Raw genomic sequence first — 20,433 nt, 5'->3', positions numbered from 1 at the left:
CTCTGCAACTCTCGCCTTTAGGGTTTTGAATTGCCAGTTTCACATGCTGAAGTACCAGCAACATATTATGGAACTTATTAAGCAAAAAATAGTTACCTTTACGGACTGTACAGAAAATAAAGAATTACAAGAGCATATGCATTCTGCAAGCCAAGTCAGCAGACATACATTGCAGTCAAGGACGGACCCCCTGGAGTACGCTTTTGTTTACAGATTGAAAGGGAGAGAGATTGTTTTGCTATTTTACTGTCTGTAGCCTTTTATTGAGGTAGTTCTTGAACCAAATGAGTGATGAACTGTTTAATCCCAAGGAGGAGAGTTTGTATTCTAGCTTTTGGTGGGATATAGTGTTGAATGCTTTTGACAGGTCAGTGAATAGTATTAACACTATTACCCTTGTTTCTGTGGTGATTGATGGTGGTGATGCTTATAGGGGCTGTAGTGGTGCCATGATGTGGGTGAAAGCCATGCCGAGTGGGTGCTGGTAGGTTTTGTAGAGCAAAAGCATTTGGGATTAAATACATTTCTCCAGGGCTTTGGATAAATGAGGATAGAATGGCTATATGTCTGTAGCCAGGGGTATTAGTAGGGGGCTGCTTTTGTGTAGAGGTAGGGTATATATTTTCCCAGATATGAGGGATGTGGCTTTCTGTAATAGAATATTTTTTTTTTTTATAACTGAGAATAGAGTAAGGCAGAGCATTGGCTGCAATTTTAATGTATTCTAATGAAAGGTTATACGAGGCAAGTGTGTTTGTTATTAGGTTGAGAATATACTTGTATATTATTCTTCTGTATACCTAGGAGACTGAAGATACAAGAGAGGTTTCTTCTTAGAAGCATCAGTTAACCATTCTGAGGACATTCCCGGGGGACATTTGGACCTCCGGGGTCTTTACAGGTGCTGAGGCAGCAGTATGAACCAAATTATCAACAAATGGTGATTGTATGACAGCTCACCACCTCCCTTGACTTGAGTATTTAGAACATGTATCTTCAAGTCTGATGAGGTAACTGTAAAGCGAGTTATCCATCTAAGGCCAAGGTGCTCTGATACCTGTACATGAATGAGCATCCTTGTGTTCAGACATGATGTTTATAATGGATTATCCATAAGTAGCACAGAGATCCAAAACACCTCATCAGTCATGTTCAGATCAGGCAGAGTCCAGTCATTCCCCTCCAGGTTCTCTTTTCATTCCCCGAGGCCTTTCCTGAGGGTCATCTTCAGAGTAAGCAAGAGACCATACGCTCTTGATAAGTCTGGTTCCAGAACCAGTGCATTCTGTAGAATTAAGACAAGTACTTTTCAGCCTCCTACAAAAGATCTGGCTTCTTCCCTAGCAGTGAGGTGATATTCCATTTCCACAAGTTATTTTCCGTTGTCAGGATTTTGCTCCTATTTGGCACTTAATTGGCATTACACTTGATCCCTAATTCTTCACTTTTCAGGTGGTGAGCTCAACACAGCAGTAGTAATGCTTTTTTCCTATAAGGTAATTACTTTACTTTATTAAGGTGAGGTCTGCTTTGTAATATACATTAGTGTGTCATCTTTTGAGAGTCTTGGCATCCCTCTCAGTGCACCAATTAGGCCAAACATGCTGAACATTTAATATTTCACTTTTATTTTTAGCAGATTCACAGAAATGGTCACACACCCTGTGCAGCAGCTGTTTACCATTTAACAAATTCCTTTGTTGTGAAGTTTTAGAAGTTTGTAACCATCTGAAGAGTTGCTGTATTACTTACCATGACATATTATAAGCAGCATATTGCTGTGAGCTGCAGACATTACTGGAAGTTAAAATACAAATGTATTACAGTCTTGTGTCCACAACATTCTACCAGAACCCCATCCAGTTTTTGAGTTTCAGCAAATGTTTGTTTGCTGGGAGTGGAGCACTTCATATATAACACTAGAAGTGCCTTTCTTAAGTCTTATTTAAGCTGAGAGTCTGGGATAATGAAAAGAAATGGACAGTGGAAGGAGTTTTATTTGCTATGCTAAAAAGCAAGTTATAGAATTGAGATCCAGTTTTGTAATTCACTTAACATCAAAGCAATTTGCAGTTTTAATTTTTCAGTAAACTGCCCACCATTTAATATTTAATCCATGCTTTAGACCACATTTCACAGCACACTGACTCTCTCTCTGTCCCTCTTTTTTCCTTATCTTCACTACCCTTCCCATTTTCTTTTTATTGTCTTCCTTCCTGGCTAAATTGGCTAGCTTTTCCTCTGTTTGGGTCCTTTTTCTTTTCTTTTCCGCATGCAGTTCCTTGTTTCTTCCTGCTTTAGTTTGCTTTTAATTGTATCGGTCTCTGCCTTCTTCCTTTAAGTTTCTTTGATTACTTGATGCTATATGTGTTACACTAACCTTTGATACCATGCTTACTGTTCGTACACCATTATTATGCTCTTTTAGTAGAGCCTGAGTTACTGTTGTGTTCCCTCCAGAAATCTAGAACGGTCTCTTTTTTAATAGGACTCTGAAGCTGAGGTGATGATGAACTATTCTGTTTGGTGATCCACTTCAGTTTTTTTTTTCCCACGTTGTATTTGGGTGTCATCTGTGCGACTGCGTGGCTACTTTGGAACTAATTTTATCTTTTTAACTTTGTTGAAGGAGCAAGTTAGGAAGTCTTACTTGTATTTGCATTTCTACGTCATACACATTTTTAAGATGGAAAATATTGTAGTGGAATTACTTCACAGAATAATGCTGCCAGCATATCTGTAGGTGTGGAGCAGAATTAGAGTGCAGTATGAAAAGTATTTCATGAGCCTTGTAACACAAACTGATAAAATATTTCAGCAAGGTATACTACTGCATTTGAAAATCCTCAGTGCTGAAGGGCCATGCATTCTGCAAAAGGTTATCCTGTGAGAGTCCTAGCTCTTTGTTAAAAGTATTGCTTACTTTTGATGTCTCCTTTTCTTGTTTACAGATTAGAATGGTATAAAGTCAGAATAAAAACAAATAAGACTGGGAAACATGAAATCTGTTAGTCTCCATGTTTGCTGGGTTTTCACACAGCCGCCATGAGTTACTAGAGCAAGTGGTATATGTACACTTCAGTTGCTAAAGCTTATTGATATGTATTTGGTGCAGAAAATGACCACGTTGTGTTGCAAGATGTTAGAGCTCCTTCCATACCTTGCCTGGTGTGTTTTCTTTCTTTGGGTGCTTGTTTCAGTGAAAAAGTAATGTCTTCATGTGAAGTGTATAGCTGCTGCAATATCTTAAAAGTAAATATTTTTGAGGCACTCTTGTTTGCATGTTACTCTTGTTTCTTATAATCCAGAGACTTTGCAATGAGTCATGTCATGTGCTGTTACTTATTTTAATTGGATTTATTGTGAATGATTGCTAGTTATGCCAAAACTGGCTTTGTGTTGTGAACCTTGTAACAGGGCTAAACATGTGCTATGTTATACTGAGCCCTTTATGGCTGTTCTCTCTTTATTTTGCTGTAATAATGCTTTGTTATTTTTAAAACAAAAATGCTGAAGTCACTAATACTTACCCTCTGCACGACTAAGGCTCCCTCAAGTAGATATAGATTTGAAAAGTATTTCTCTGAAAATGGAGGGGATTGATACTTTCAATGCTCTGGAGATTTTTGCTGCTTTTATTTCTTTCTTTCTTTCTCACTTTTTTTTTCCAGTGGTATTCTTCTTGAGCATCTTATCACTGGTTGTATAATATTGATTTCCAATGTCACACAAAATACCTTTTCTCCTGGAGGTACTGGGCTTAAACAAATTTGTTAGTCTGGAGTGCTTGAGTTGCAGCTGTTATCACTCCATTATTCCTAAATTCACATCATTGTACTTGTATTTTGTAGTAGGCAACATTGACATTGACATCCTGCAAAGCATCTGATTAGCATTTCCCTTTCTGGCTGTAGTATGGTTCATAACCTGCATCTGTCACGGTGTAGTTGAAGCTCATAATTTTGCTTGTACCTGTGGAGTTGTCAGTACCCACACATCATAAAAAATACCTTAAGTACCTAGCTGATGTTCTTCGTGTTTCACTGTTGCAGTCATCACGTTTGGGTTATCTGCTTGCAGTAGCCCTCAGCCTGATTATCAAAGTCTTGGGTCCTGCGTCGGTTGCTTTCCCATCTTCCATGACGTCAGGTCGTCAGGGGTATAAAGCATGCAGCCGACGCCATTACATCAGTCATTCTTGCCGTGCGGTGCCCAAAGCAGAAGCAGTTTGCAAGTGCCGGTTGGCCAACTCCCGAAATTTTCGTTTTCGAGTTTAAGAGCCGAAGTCTTCAACTAAGCTAAATACCCCATTGGGGAACCTTTTTCTTGCTCTAAACCAATGTCAGTTAACAATTGTATTTCTTGTGGAAAGCAAATACCTCATAAAAATTTTCATTCGTACTGCATTCCTTGCTTAGGCCCTGACCACGACTTACCTCGCTGTCGGTTTTGTGCCTTATTCAAACCTCAAACTATTCGTCATCTGTTTATTTACGGGTCTAAATATTTTGGTACTCTGTTCAATTATCCAGAAATGGCTTCAGTAAGCCACCTGACTACCGACATTCCAAAAAATCGCAAAGATAAAGACAGAGACAGACCGCATAGGTCCAAAGCTGCCGACAACACTTCTCCTAAGTTAGTCGCCAGTTCGCCAGTACTCGGCAAGGCACTTTCACAGCCCCCGATACCCACTACTTCAGATTTGCAGGCCTCTACTGAGACCCATTTGGAGTCTGGTATGTCGCAAGATGCTTCTTCGACTGTGGAACCTGCGGTTGTCTCTACCTTGGATGGGTCCGGAGCCGCTGTGCAGGCACCAGCTTCTGAGGGTGTATTCAGGCCTACCGACTTGCATATTAAACCGATGCCATCTTCTTCTTCAAGGCCTAAAACTCGATCCATGCCTAGAAAACCAACGCCCAAACCGCATGGTCAGGCCTCTACGCCTAAAAAAAAATGATAAGAACAGCTGAAGACCTTATTACTTTAATCAGGGGAAGCCACACTTCCCCCTCTAAGAGACCTAGGACTGATTTTCCTTCTGATTCTTCTGATCAGGACTCTGAAATTTCTTGTTTCCTCTGATGACCAGGATTTACCTTTATCTACCTATGAGGATTCTGATGCAGAGGACTCCATTCCCTCTGCTTCCCCTCCAGAGGATTTCTCTTTTGGTGAAACCTTGCATACTCTTAGGGAGTATTTTCACTGTGAAAGCAAGGATTACTCTGACTCCAAAAAGAGGCTTAGGGATTTCTTACTCATGCCCCAACACAGGCCTCTAGCTATCCCTCCTGTACTGGACATTGTTGATGATGCCTTCTTGGAATTTAGCCTGGCCCCTGTCTCTTTACCTCCTGCTCCCAGAAAACCTGATGGGTATTACAGGGTTCTTGACTCTCAAGTTCCTCTTTAAAAATCCTACTGCGGATCCTGAGACCATTTCACAGGGACCCAAGGGCATTAAGGCTACTACTGCCAAAAATTCTAACCCCTCTGATAGAGATTCCAGGGCGCTAGATAGATGGGGTAAGAAGGTATACAGTTCTGCAACCTTGGCCATTAGGGCCTTAAACTGCTAGTTTCATATGTTAAAGTAGCAGCATATTATTGGATTCCTTAAACATAAAATTATGTTGATTGCTGACTGTGCTGAAAATAAAGATTAACAGGATTTGATGCATTCTGCTAAACAAGTTGGAAAACATACTTTACAATGTGGTTTTGATTCGTTAGAGGCATCTTGCAGGGCTGCTGTCACTGGGTTTGCACTTAGAAGGCATGCTTGGCTTGAGGAGCAATCTTTACCAGATCATGTTAAAAGCTAAATTGCTGGATGCTCCCTTAAACCTAGACTGCCTGTTTGGCAACAAAGCAGAGGTAGTACTTAAAAAGATGGAGGAAGAAGCTAAATCTATGCAAACTGCTAAAGATTTCCTGCAAGTACAGCCTCCCAGATTTAGTAGGCATTGGCCCTCAGAATTGGTCCTTTCCTGCCTCTTCCAGGCCTTCTCAGTCCAAACCCAGAACCAGCAGAACACCCAGGCCGCAGTCCCAAGGTACTCACAGGACTAAGCAGTGGGGGGGGGGCTCCCACTTCTAAAGCAGGGAGTAGTAAGACCCCCCCCCCATGGTAAACTGTCTCAATGACTTAACTTTAAACCTTCCAAGCCCTGCACAACTGACTGTTCCTTTAGGGGGAAAAGATTGCCCTGCAGGCAAAAAATTGGGAACTCTTTACCCAGGACAAATGGGTTTTAAATATAGTTTCCCAAGGATACAGATTCCATTTCCACTCCTTACCAACCCCAAACGGTTGGCCAGATCTACCCCCAGATCAGTAGGCAGTCTGTTTTAAGCATCAGGGCTATTCAACCTGTTCCAGAAGAAGAATGGGGACAAGGCTTCTACTCAAGACTTTTTCTGGTACCCAGGAAAGACCATTCCTGGCATCCTATCCTGGACCTATCTATCCTAAACACATTTTTGGTAATCCCAAAATTCAAGATGCTAACGCTTCATCAGCTGCTTCCTATGCTAGGCAAAGATGCCTGGTTGGCAACACTGGATTTAAAGGAAGCCTACCTGCACATCCCCAATAAGGGAATCTTGCAAAAGATATCTACGCTTCAAATCAGGCTACATGCACTATCAGTTCTCTGCACTGCCCTTTGGCTTATCTACTGCGCCCAGGGTGTTCACCAAGTGCCTAGCTCCAGTCATTGCATTTTGCAGGCAAAAAAATATTCAAATATACCCATACCTGGATGATTGTCTAATTCCGGCAGAAAGCCAGGACATATGGTTAAATCATCTGGCATTTGGAAAGAAATTGCTAACTTCTCTGGGGTACACCATAAATGAAAAGAAATCACATCTTGTACCCTGCCAACAAATTGTATTCCTGGGAGCAAGCTTGAATGAATACAGCTTCCCAGATGGCCTACCTCATGCCAGAGAAACAAGTTCATTTGACAGCCTACTTCAAACTACTGACCACAAAGACCCAGCTATCTGCAAGGAAAATACTGCAAGCCCTGGAGTTCATGGTCTCCTGCATTCTACTAATTCCATATGCAAGACTGCATATGAGGAAACTACAATGGTATCTAAAAAGCCAATGGTGTCAACATTCTCAGGATCTGGAATCAATAATTCCTATCATACCTTGTCTACAGATAGAGTTCCGTTGGTGGGCAGAGGCCTGCCACCAAAACAAGGGACTGCTATTCACTCTACCCCCTGCCGCCCGAACCCTAACAGACGCATCAGACTATGCATGGGGGGTTCACTTGGCAGGGAAGTGCATTCAGGGCAAATGGAACCCAAGTCAAATTCACCTGCATATCAATCAAAAATAAATGTTAGCTGTACAGAATGCTCTTACAGTCTTAAAGGACCACATTCTTCCAGGACAATTATTGGTAAAGACAGACAACACCACTGTTATGTGGTACATAAACAAGCAGGGAGGAACTCTCTCTGCAGACTAGCCATGGCTCTGTGGAACACAGCCTTGAGCTACCAAGTGCACCTACAGGCTCAGTTCCTGCCAGGAAAGCTAAATACACTGGCAGTCGACCTAAGCAGAAATCTTATGGTCCCACACGAGTGGAAACTGGAACCAAAGATATTCAACATGATGAGAAACAAATGGGGGAGCCCAGAGATAGACCTGTTTGCCTCCCCCCAGAACTACCAATTGGACAAATTCTGCACAAGGACTCACCACAAACAAGCTTGGAAAGTGGATGCCCTGTCCTTCACCAGGAAAACCTATCAGTTTATACCTTTCCCCCTCTGCCTCTCCTCTCCAAGGTACTACTAAAGATCAGACAGGACAAACCAAAGGATAGTACTGATTACACCAGACTTGCCTCACCAACACTGGTACCCCGTCTTGCACAGTGTGTCACTGCTGGCACCATGGCACCTGCCTCAGACCCCTGCCCTGCTGTCCCAGCAGGCGGGCCAGATTCTGCAACCACAGCTTCAAACCCTGAACCTGGCAGCCTGGGGCTAATTACCTGATCTCTCTGTTACTATCCCTCAGTAAGCAAGTGATGGATGTCATTCTGGAGGCAAGGAGGCCTAGTACTAGAATGCTGAAAAATGGAAAAGATTCTGTTCCTGGAACCAAACTCAGGGGATGGGCACAGCAGTGCCCAATTTACCTCAGATTCTTCAATACTTAACTGAGATGCTTCACAAGGACCTTTCCTTTTCCTCCATCAAAATTCATGTCTCAGCCATTTCAGCTCATTACAATATAGAACCACCCCTCTTCTCTCATCCACTGCTGAAGCAGTTCCTCAGAGGGGCCAAAAACTTAAGACCACCCAGGAGAGCCCCTACTCTAGCCTGGGATCTTAACTTTGTATTGTAAAAGCTCACTCTACCTCCCTTTGAGCCAGCTGCAAATGCAGAGTTGAAATTACTTTCTTTGGAAACAGCCTTCCTTCTAGCCATCACTTCAGCAAGAAGGGTGTCTGAATTACAGGCCCTCATGGCAGTGGAGCCTTTCATCATCTTTCATGCGCACAGGGTGTCCCTCAGGACCAATCCCTCCTTCATGCCCAAGGTGGTATCCAGTGTGGCCCTTAATCAGTGCATTAATTTGCCAACCTTCTTTTCTAATCCACAGAACAAAGGGGAATGAATACTGCACTTGGACAGGACTAAACCTCTCAGGAAGTATGAACAGCTGCTGGCTGCATTTGCTGCAGGGGCAGAGGGGAAGGCTATTTCAAAGCAAAGCATTTCTAAGTGGATAGGCCACTGCATTCATTTCTGCTATAAGCACCATGGAAAACCTACCCCGCAGGAGATACCACATTCAACCAGGGCTGCATCTACCACTACAGCCTTTCTCAGAGGTGTCCCTACCAGTGACATCCTAGAAGCTGCTACCTGGAGTTCTGTACATACCTTCACCAAGCATTACCACTTGCCAATTTTTTCTAAATCCTGAGCTGGCTTTGCCACTGCAGTCTTGCAGGACATTATAGCTGGTCCTAATGCTATCTAATTACCTCCTCCCATCCTTTAGCTTTGGGAATCTACCCAAATGTGATGACTGCAACAGTGAAACATGAAGAACATAGTACAGTTGTGTACACTTACCATAAATGTAGATGTTCGAGTGTATTTACTGTTGCTGTCCTGGTTACCCTCCCTCCAGCCCCCTGACTTCTATTGACTGTACCTCTATTCTTGTTTACTATGCTTAAAGCTTTTTGGTGTATTTGCATTTTTGTTGGAAGTCTAACCTTGTATATAATTGCCTCCCATTATGGGGACATCTGGGGCAAGAAAAACTGATTTGTAATGGCATCGGCTGCATGCTTTATACCCCTGGCGACCTGACGTCATGGAAGATGAGACAGCAACCGATGCAGGACCCAAGACTTTGATAATCAGGCTGACTGAGGGCTACTGCAAGCAGATAACCCAAGTGTGATGACTGCAATAGTGAATACACTCGAACATCTACATTTATGGTAAGTGTACACAACTGTACTTTACTGGCCAGCTGGTACAGCAACACAAGGTACTTGCGTATTTTGTCAGCAGTTCTAATCTAGATGTCAGTCTTCATTTCAAGAGACTAGCCTGAGGAGGAGTTGAGCCTTCAGTTGTCTGTCTGGAGAAGTGTATCTCACTGGACATTGCACCATGGTAAAAGCTTGTGAGGTGAACTATCTCCTCTTCTTGCAGCAGACTGGTGGTCCTTGTGCAGAAGCATGTTTGTAGGAGGGTCCATGTCATAATCATCTGAGTTTGTATAGCATGGTAGATAAATGCAGTATACTGCAGGTATGATGGGCTCTGGTTTGAAACACGACAGATGTGTTTGTTTAAAAAGCCTGTGTAGGGTGGTGGGTTAATGCAGTGTGCTAAGATGGAAAGTTCAAAAGACTGAAAACTTTGAAAGCTCAAAATATTGAAAAAGGGAATTAGCCCTTTCTCTGCTGTTGTGCGATCTTGGAGTTGGTATATATAATTAGGGGGTGTGGGAAGTGTAGTGGGGCTTGCCCCCTGCATTAAAATGTTTTCGATATTTTGGGGTTTCAGTTTTTTGAATTTTCAGTCTTATGACATAAACCCATTTGCAGGAAGATGTAGTGCTGTTGTCAAGCCCATATAAATAAGGAAAGAACAGAGTAAATACACCAGTAAAATAAGTGAATTAAAGCTTCAGCAAAGGGCCTGCCTACTTCCATTGAGTCAACTCTTGCTCTTCCAAAGAACAGAGCCTGTCCTGTCTACTCTACATATCTAATAGGGTGTAGACTATGAAACGTGGTGTTTCACTGAGATGCTTCAGATGATATAGGAACAATGATCCTTGTGTGTGGCTGACAGAAGTCCTCCTTGGCCAGAAACCAATTAGGATACTTAAGTCCTGATTCCAAAAAACTTGCTCTGTGTAAGTGACCACTTGCCCTGAGAGGAGGCCTTTTGAAATCTGTCTCGAGGTGTAATCCTATTTTATAGATAGTCCTTACTTATAGATAGTCCTTGCAGCAAAGTAAGTCACTTACACTGACAGCAACTCTTTTGGAATCTGGCCCTTAGTTTATGTAAGAGCAGTTGCTGATCTCCCCCCTTCCTAGAACAGTAGATAAAAGCTTGTATTTATATTGAATGCTCTCTGTAGATGGTGCATGTTTTATATTTAGTTGCATTTCTTCCTGTTAAGTTTTCAGGGACCCCATAGAACAACCAAGGTTTTCATTCTGAATATATTAAACACTCCTTTCTAAAAATGGCCGTCTTTGTAGCTTTTAAGTGTTCAGCCTTTTTTGTTGAAGAAACCACTCCTGTTGGAAACGCTGGAAATAAAATAAGATTATAGTGTGAGCTTTTGATTTATCTTTTAAAAAAAATCACATCTATTTATTGTTCTTGGTCTTGATAGTCCCACCAGGCATGGCCTTTTTTCTGAAAATCTAATATAGCATTGATAATGAGCATGGAAAACTTAACCAGTACACTTGTATGTGTATTTATTCTGTTTTGTTAGGCACTAACTTGTTTGAAATATTATTTCATCAAGTTTGGTCCCATCAAAGTGTAACTTCCCAGAGTACTATAGGGGGGGGCTGTGCCCCCATTCTGTTTTCTTGGGAGCTTGCTTCCCACACCCCCCTTACTTATATAAACATCCTCTAAGATTACACCAATTCTGAGAAAGAGCTCGAACTGGATGAAATATTTCAACAAATTGGCTTCTAACCAGAGATTGATCCCAAAAGTTTGTGTTTTCTTCTGTCGTGTTGTGGGATGTTTTCATATTCACGTGAACTACAGTAGGAAGGTAGGCAAGCTGCTGGTACTTCGGATTAACATCTTATATGAAGGGTGGCAATTCAAGAGTGCAGGCCATCCTTGTGCTGTTGTATAGTGCCAGTACTGGAATATAAGTACGAGCCTGTGTGAGAATAGAACCCACAGCCTTCTGAACTTCTCAGCATCAAAAGCAATTGTGCTATCAGTTGAACTACAGTCACTTCACAACTACAGCCATTTGTGCCCCTGAAATGTAGTTGGTGTATTAATTCTTGAATTGCCATCTGTCCATTAATCCTCCCTCTGTTACTGTTCTGTGTTATCTTGCCTCCAAAGCACTTGAATAAGTAACTGTTAAATAATTTATAATGCTAATGTTATATTAAGTAGCACTGTTTTTCATGTTGCCAAGTTGGGTTTTACACTATTTGTGATGCGTCAGTGCCTCTGCTGAGATGAGTAGGCTGTTTTCTTTAACAATACATCTGAAAGTCAGTAGTGTAGGGCAACAGTCAAAAGATTACCACAGTCTGCCTTGTACAAGAGAGGAAGTTTTTAAGTTATTGCCATAGGAAAGGGCACACAGTTTTAAGATTCCTGGCTAGGGTGAAGTTACAATGCTAAGGTGGCACTGTAGTGCACAAGCTATAGTTTTATGATAGTATCTGCAACAGTCACATAATAGAGAGAGGGATAAGAGTCTTGCTACTAAGGTAACTGATGTTCAAGTAACATAAGAGCTGTATTACTGATGTGACAGTGTACGGCATGTTCCAGGTAAATGACAGCAGCAAGGGACCACATTTACAGAATTCAGGAAATGCTGTAGGAAAACAACTAAGATATTAGGCTAGTTCAGTGGTACAGAGGGGTGAAGCCCTGACTGCAACCCATCTGACCTGGGATCAGGTTGCTGACTCAAGTGCTTGCAGCCAGTGCGGATGAATGGGAGTAAGTGGTCAGTGACAGCCTGCCCGTCCTTGGGAATAAGGAGAAGCCTAGCTCGTTGTATGACTGGCACCTAGAGGTGTCAGACATTTCAGTGTGCAATAAGCAGGCCAAAACATGTATGTCACCAGATTGCGCCAACACAAAAGCTACTTTTCAGCTTGTACACAAATGCATGCAAGACTCATTGGAATGGTATTGTGAGAGCATTCTGAAGGCAGACTGCAGCAAAGATGTCTTGTTTGGGCTAACAAAAATTCTCTGTGGCTGACTGGAAAAAGGCCATCAAAATATTTCTGTCCCCACCAGTGATCACGGAAGCAGCTATTGTAATGGAGGAATTGAATGGAATTGAGGTCAGTTGGAAGGGGCTTATAGTTAACAGCAACAAAGTTAAAGTAGCAAATGGAAGAGATTTAGCGTTAAGGTATGAATGTTGTTGTTGTGTCTTTCGGCTTTTTCCCGGTTAGGGGTCGCCACAGCGGAACTCCGGTCCGCTAATGACTGGCAGTATATTTTTACGTGCCGAGTTGCCGGCCCTGATGCACAACCTTCAACGAAGGTACACCCATTCGCACGTCTCCACACAGAAGACGCTCTAGCTGAGAATTGAACAGGACAACGTCTTACTGTGAGGCGACAACGCTACCACAGCACCACCACCGCAGTTAAGGTATGAACGTATGTTTGAAATATCTACCTATTAAGGTAACAATGTAGAGCAAGACTTGCAGCATTGTAGGGTGGTGTGACAAGTGCCACAGCAGTTAGGAGTGGGGTGAAGTATCTCCGTCATAAGGTAATGGTATGGGACAAGTGGAATCCTAGCAGTTTTAAGGTGTAGGACAAGAATCACATCTTTAAGGCAGCAATGTGGGTCAGCAGTCTCAGTATTAAGGTGACGGTATGTCAAGGAATGTCAATATGGTGTTATCAGTATTAACGTTTACACTTATGAATGTAGCAGTCCACGACCAGGGACACAGTATTAAGATAGTGTTTTGGGAGCAAGGTAGGCAGGCTGTGCATAATGAACAGTAAGAGACTGAAGTCCCAGTATTAAGGTACATGGAAAAAGAATGTATCATGATCTGTGGTGTTTTTTGTTTAGTCGAATCTGACTCTGTGACTTTAGTTTGCCAGGCTTACATGTCAACAGCTGCTGCTTTTTAAGTTCTTATAAATTCACATTTAGAGAGGTGAAGTGTCTGCTACTCATTTCTTCTTATTCTTTTGTCTTCACTCTTTCCCACTATCAATGCCTTTTCTAGTAAATCCTGTCTTTGCTTTACATGGCCAAAGTATTTGCGTTTTAGTTTTACTGTTAGGCCTTCCAGTTGACAGTGGGTTTATTTCCTTAAATTTCGACTAATTGATCTTGCAGTCTGTGGAATTCTCAAAACGTTTTTCCAACACCACAGTTCAGAAGCATTGATTTTTTCTGTTGCACAGCCATACTTGTAGTCCAGCGCTCTCAGCCATATTTTATTACTGGAGAAAACCGTAGCTTTGATTATACAGACCTTTGCTAACATTGTGAAGTCTTATTTCTTTAAAATGTTTATTTTTGCTCTCTCAGGGCTTTGTTATGGGCTCCACTACTGGCACCCAGTCAGTCCAGTGGTTCTGAGGCTGTGGGTGTTGGGCATTCCCAAGCTAGGTGAGAGCCCGATGGCCCACTTGTGTCTGCCTGGGAATCTCAGTTGAATGTTTCCCGAGTAAGAGTTTGGTATTAGGGAGTCGCTAGCTTGATGCCACTGTGGGGGGGGGGGGCTGCTTCCCCCCTCTAGTAACATGCCAAGTTTCCATCAGATGCCAGTGTTAGATACACTGGCAGTGTTGGCTCAGCAGGCTAGAATTCCACTGGGACATGCGTATTGCTTACTACTAGGTGTCACCTTTGTGGCAAGTCAAAGCCACCCCCCAGGATGGGCAGGGCAGCCATGCACTCCAGTTCTTCCTGGCTAGCTCCTACAGGCACACTTGCTCTTCAAAAATGTTATCTACACTTACCATAGTTGTTGTTGTCATTGTTGTTTTCCAAAAAAGTTTCTCTTAATTTCATGGCTGCAGTCACCATCTTCAGTGATCTTTGGGCCAAGGAGAATAAAATCTGCTGCAGCATCCTCTTCTTCCTGCAAAGAGTTGATGGACCTAGTTGACATAATTTCACTTTCTGTTGCTGAGCAGCAAGCCAGCTTTTGAGCTTTCTTCTATTGCCCTCATCATTATGCAGGTCAATTGCCTATGACTTTCAGCCATCAGAGAGGTATCAGATTTATGGTAATTATGAGTTAGGATAGCTGAGTAAATATAAAACAGAATGACTTACTGCATTTTCAAAAATTGGTTGAAACGAGTCATTGTCTACAGACTTTATTTTTTTTCTCTTTTCTTTATGTGAGGGGAAAAGCTCACATACTGCCTTTGCAAGTTTGCAGGGGGAATATGCCTTATGCACTTTTCTGTTTTAAAGATGCAAAATGATTTTTTTCTTTTCACACACACAGCTTTTTTTGTTATATAAACCTTAGAAAATACAGAGATGTTCATCGTGTTACCCTGCTGCAGTCATCACACTTGGGTTATCTTGTCATCAGGTGGTCCCGCAGTCGGCCTGAATTCCAAAGTCTTGGTCCAGCGTCGGTTGCTGTCGCTTCTTCCCTGACGTCAGTGCGCCAGGGGTATATATAATGCATCCGACGCCATTTTCCCCAGTCTTTCTTGCCGCGCGGTGCCCGAAGCAGAAGCAGTTCGCAAGTGCCGGTCGGCCGACTCCTGAGATTTTCGAAGTCGAATTTCAGATCTGAAGTCTTCAATAAAGCGAAGTACCCCGTTGGGGAAACTTTTCTTGCCTCAGACCGATGTCAAAAAAAGTTAATAATTGTATTTCTTGTGGGAAGCAAATACCTCATAAGGATTTTCATTCTTACTGTATGCCTTGCCTAGGCCCAGACCACGATGTCACTGTTTGTCGCTTTTGTGCTAGGTTCAATAAGCATACTATAAAAAGACGCTTTGATTTTGCACGACACTACTTCGGTAGAAAATTTAACTACACAATGCCGTTGGAGCAAATGACTACCGGTGTGCACAAAAAACGCAAGGATAAGGACAGGCAGCCTAGACCCAAGCCAGACTCTGAAGCCTCGGCTGGGCCGGTCTCCGGTTCACCGGTTTTCAGTGAGGCTCCTACGCAGCCCCTGGCTACCGCAGATTTGGAACCAGAGACCGCTTCGGAGCCTTTGGCGGAGAGCGCTAGGCCCACGCAGCCATTTTGTTTAGCCCCTATCGACGACACAGCAGAAAGAGATGTCGGTGCTGCAGAAACACCTTCGGTTTCTGAAGGTGTCTTCAGACCGATGACGCTCACCTTATCGTAACGTATCCTAAGCTTAAGACTCCTATTAAGCCAAAAAAGACTGCACTTCAGTCTCCAGTTCAAGGCCCCGTGCCTAAGAAACAGATGCTTAAAATGGCAGAAGATTTGATCTCTTTAATCAGGGGTTCCCAACCCCCTACCCGACAAAAGGCCTAGACAAGAGGAAGATTACGCCTTCTCTGATCAAGTGTCTATTTCCTCAGGCTCCTCTGAGGGCCAAGATTACTCTATTCCCCCTTATGAAGATTTTGATGCTGAGGATTCCATTCCCTCAGCTTCTCCCCCTGAAGACTACTTCTTTGGGGAAACTTTACACACTATGAGGGAACATTTTCACTGGGAAGGTCAGGACTACTCTGACTCTAAGAAAAGGCTCAGAGAGTTTCTTTTACTCCCCCAGCACAGACCTCTTGCCACCCCCCCAGTTTTAGACATTGTGGATGATGTTTACTTAGAATCTAGTTTGAATCCAGATTCTCTGCCTCCTGCTCCAGCCAAACCAGACAGATATTATAGAGTGCCTGACTCCCACAAATTCCTTTATAAAAGCCCTGTTGCTGATCCAGAGACCATCTCCCAGGTTCCCAAAGGGGCTAAGGCTTCTATGGCAAAAAATCCTGTACCCTCTGAAAGGGACTCCAGAGCACTAGACAGGTGGGGGAAAAAGGTTTACACGTCAGCCACTCTAGCTATGAGAGCACTAAATTGTCAATTTCACATGCTAAAATATCAGCAATTTCTGATGTCTCAGTTAAGACAAAAAATGAGCACACTCCCTCAACAGTCTGAATTGAAAGAAATGCAGGATCTGTTGCATGCAACTGAACAGGTGGGCAAACATACTTTACAATGTGGGTTTGATTCTTTAGAGGCTTCCTGCAGAGCAGCTGTCACTGGGTCTGTTATACGTAGGCATGCTTGGTTAAAGGAACAAACTCTGCTTGATCATGTTAAAGCAAAGCTTCTAGATGCTCCCTTACAGCAGGATGTCCTATTTGGAGTTAAAGCAGAAGAAGTCTTAAAGAAAATGGAGGATAAGGCAAAATCTATGCAGACAGTCAAAGATTTTCTACAGGTACAGCCCCCTCGCTTCAGCAGAAATTGGCCAACAAGAAATTGGTCCTTTCCAGCTACTGACAGACCACAGAGGGGTAAATACAGACGCCCAAGAGGCAGAGGGCAACCACAAGTCCAATACAAACCTCGACAATGGGGGCACTGCAACACAGAAGGGAGGAGAAGACAGACCCCAAACTACTAGAAGGCAAACTCAATGACTTACACCTCATATGGCCAAGCAACACTCTCTTGGCAGCTCCCTTGGGAGGAAAGCTAGCACTTTTTTCAGACAACTGGCACATCGTCACAAAGGACAAATGGGTCCTAGACATAATTTCACAAGGATACAGATTCCATTTCCACACCCTGCCAATGAAAAGAGGAATGCCAAACCTGCCACAAAATCAATGGGCAGAGGCACAAAAACAAATTACAGCTTTCATGGGCATGAGAGCCATTCAACTGGTACCTACACAGGAGCAAGGCCAAGGATTTTACTCAAAACTCTTTCTAGTCCCCAGAAAGGACAATTCCTGGAGACCAATTCTGGACCTTTCATTTCTAAACACCTTCTTACAAGTACCCAAATTCAAGATGCTAACACTACAGCAGCTTCTTCCCATGTTGGGCAAGAAAGCATGGCTAGTAACGTTGGACCTCAAGAGGTATACCTGCATGTCCCTATCAGACAAAGTTGCAGAAGATACCTCCGTTTCATTGCAGGTTCATCCCATTACCAATTCTCTGCACTGCCCTTTGGCTTATCCACTGCGCCCAGGGTCTTCACAAAATGCCTGGCACTAGTAATTGCATACTGCAGACAAAGAGGAATTCAAATATAGCCATACCTGGACGACTGCCTCATCCAAGCAGAAAGCAAAGACAGCCTCTTACAACATCTGGCTTTTGTAAAACATCTTCTAAGTTGCCTGGGGTACACAGTAAACAAAAAGAAATCAAAACTAGTACCCTCACAAAATATGACATTCTTGGGTGCCAGCTTGAATACAACGGCCCAGAAGGCTTATCTGACGCCAGACAAACAACTACAACTGACTCAATATTTCAAAACAATGGCAACAAAGACCCAACTCCCTGCAAGAAAAATTCTGCAGGCCTTAGGCTTCATGGCATCTTGCATACTACTATTACCATTTGCAAAGCTGCATATGAGGAAATTACAGTGGTACCTAAAAAGCGTATGGTCTCAACACAGCCACAGCTTGGACACAATGATATCTCTCATTCCCTGCTTTCAACAAGACTTTCTATGGTGGTCACAGGCATGTCACCTCAACAAGGGTCCGCCTTTCACCTTGCCCCCAACCAGGCAAACTATGACAACAGATGTATCGGACTACGCATGGGGGGCACACATGGCAGGACAGTGCGTTCAAGGCATATGGACTGCAGATCAAAGGAATCTGCACATCAATCAAAAAGAGATGCTAGCTGTACAGAATGCTCTGACAGCCTTCAAGAACCTCTTGCATCCAGGACAACTTACAATAAGGACGGACAACACCACAGTAATGTGGTACATAAACAAGGGGGTACACACTCCTACCCTCTATGCAGGTAAGCAGTGACCTTGTGGAGCACAGCACTGGCTTACCAAGTTCAGTTACAAGCTCAATTCCTGCCAGGAAAAAAAAACACATTGGCAGACAACCTCAGCAGAAACATCATGGATCCCTATGAGTGGAAACTGGATCCACAAGTATTTGCAATGATAACTCAAAAATGGGGCCTCCCAGACATAGTTTTGGGGGCTGGCAAACAGGTCTATCAGCTAACAAAATTTTGTAAAGGACACTTCACCATCAAGCTTGGAAAGTGGACGCACTCTCATTCAGTTGGAAAAACCTGACAGTATATGCCTTCCCTCTATTGCCTCTTCTCATAAAGGTGATTCTGAAAGTCAGAAAGGAGAGACCACGACTTATACTCAGAGCCCCAGACTGGCCACGCCAGCATTGGTACCCACTATTAAGGAATATGGCCCAGGGCCCACCTTGGATTTTACCACAAATTGCCCATTTGCTCACACAGCAAAACAATCAGATTCTACACAGCCAGCTCAAAACCTTAAATTTGGCTGCATGGCAAATCACCTAAGCATCCAGCCAGCTCCTATTCCTCAAGCAGTTATAGATGTTATTCTGGAAGCTAGGAGGCCCAGCACCAGGAAGGCATACTCGGACAAATGGAAAAGGTTTTGCGCCTGGAACCAAGCTAAAGGCCAAAATACCCTTCAGCCTCACATGCCTTAGATTCTACAGTATTTAACTGAGATGTTGCACAAAGGACCTTCTTTTTCTTCCATTAAAATCCACGCATCAGCTATTTCAGCCCACTACAACACGGATCCACCCTTATTTTCACATCCACTTCTAAGGCAGTTCCACAGAGGGGCAAAAAACATTGGGCCCCCCAGGAGAGCACCTGCACCAACATGGGACCTCAATTTTGTTCTGGAAAAACTTACGCTACCTCCCTTTGAACCAGCTTTCTCTGCTGATCTAAAGTTTATATCATGGAAGACTGCCCTGCTGCTAGCAATAACTTCAGCCAGAAGAGTCTCAGAGCTGCAAGCACTAATGGCAGTGGAACCTTTCCTCATTTTCCATCAAGACAGAGTTTCTCTACGAACTAATCCTTCCTTCATGCCCAAGGTGGTATCCAGTGTGGCTTTTAAATCAAACCATTCACTTACCCACCTTCTTTCCAAATCCACAGAACAAAGGAGAAAGACTCCTGCATTCCTTGGACATTCACAGGCAACTCCGTTACTACTTGGATAAAACTAAGGTTTTCAGAAAATCTGACCAGCTCTTTGTATCCTATGCTACAGCTTTACAAGGGAAGGCTATATCAAAACAGACCATTTCCAAACGGATAGGACATTGCATTCATTTTTGCTATACCCATCATGGAAAACCAGTTCCTGCTACCATAAGGCCCCACTCTACCAGGGCAACAGCTACATCTACAGCCTTCCTCAGGGGGGTCCCAACCAAGGAGATTTTGGAAGCTGCAACTTGGAGTTAAGTACACACCTTCACCAAACATTACCACTTACCACTTTACTCTAAGACTAGAGCTGGCTTCGCCACTGCAGTTCTGCAGGGCCTTCTAGCCTCCGCTAACCCTCTTTGACTCCTCCTCCCATCTTTAGCTTTGGGATTCTACCCAAGTGTGATGACTGCAGCAGGGTAACACGATGAACATAGTACAGTTTTGTACCTACCATAAATGTAGATGTTCGAGTGTACACCCTGCTGCAGTCCAGGTTACCCTCCCTCCATCCCCTCTGATCTAACTGACTAAATCTTTACAATACCTTCCTGATGTATTTGCTTATAGCTGGAGGGATGTTGTGTTTGTGCAAAATTTCTTAAATTGGTACTAATTACTGACCACCTTTTTGGGGGCACCTGACATCTGGGGCAAGAAAAACTGAAGAAAATGGCGTTGGATGCATTATATATACCCCTGGCGCACTGACGTCAGGGAAGAAGCGACAGCAACTGATGCCGGACCAAGACTTTGGAATTCAGGCCGACTGTGGGACCGCGTGACGACAAGATAACCCAAGTGTGATGACTGCAGCAGGGTGTACACTCGAACATCTACATTTATGGTAGGTACAAAACTGTACTTTTTGAAGATAAACTGCATTTATGTCAGTCTGGGGTCCAGCTCATATTATGCTGGATTAGCATAGGTGAGTAATTTTGTATTAGTTA

At 43.2% G+C, this 20,433-nt stretch overlaps 2 protein-coding genes across 7 annotated transcripts in view; one reads left to right on the top strand and one right to left on the bottom strand.

The window, feature by feature from the left end:
• MYO18A (myosin XVIIIA) overlaps nt 1–20,433 on the top strand; it is a 2,129,602-nt gene that overhangs the window by 141,451 nt on the left and 1,967,718 nt on the right. The window lies entirely within an intron of this gene.
• CRYBA1 (crystallin beta A1) overlaps nt 1–20,433 on the bottom strand; it is a 1,100,222-nt gene that overhangs the window by 528,798 nt on the left and 550,991 nt on the right. The window lies entirely within an intron of this gene.

The sequence above is a fragment of the Protopterus annectens genome, chromosome 13.part0, assembly GCF_019279795.1.
Source record: "Protopterus annectens isolate FY-2018-M chromosome 13.part0, PAN1.0, whole genome shotgun sequence".
NCBI lineage: Eukaryota > Metazoa > Chordata > Ceratodontiformes > Protopteridae > Protopterus > Protopterus annectens.
Note: the sequence above shows the minus strand (reverse complement) of the source record. Positions and strands in the feature narration are given on the sequence as shown.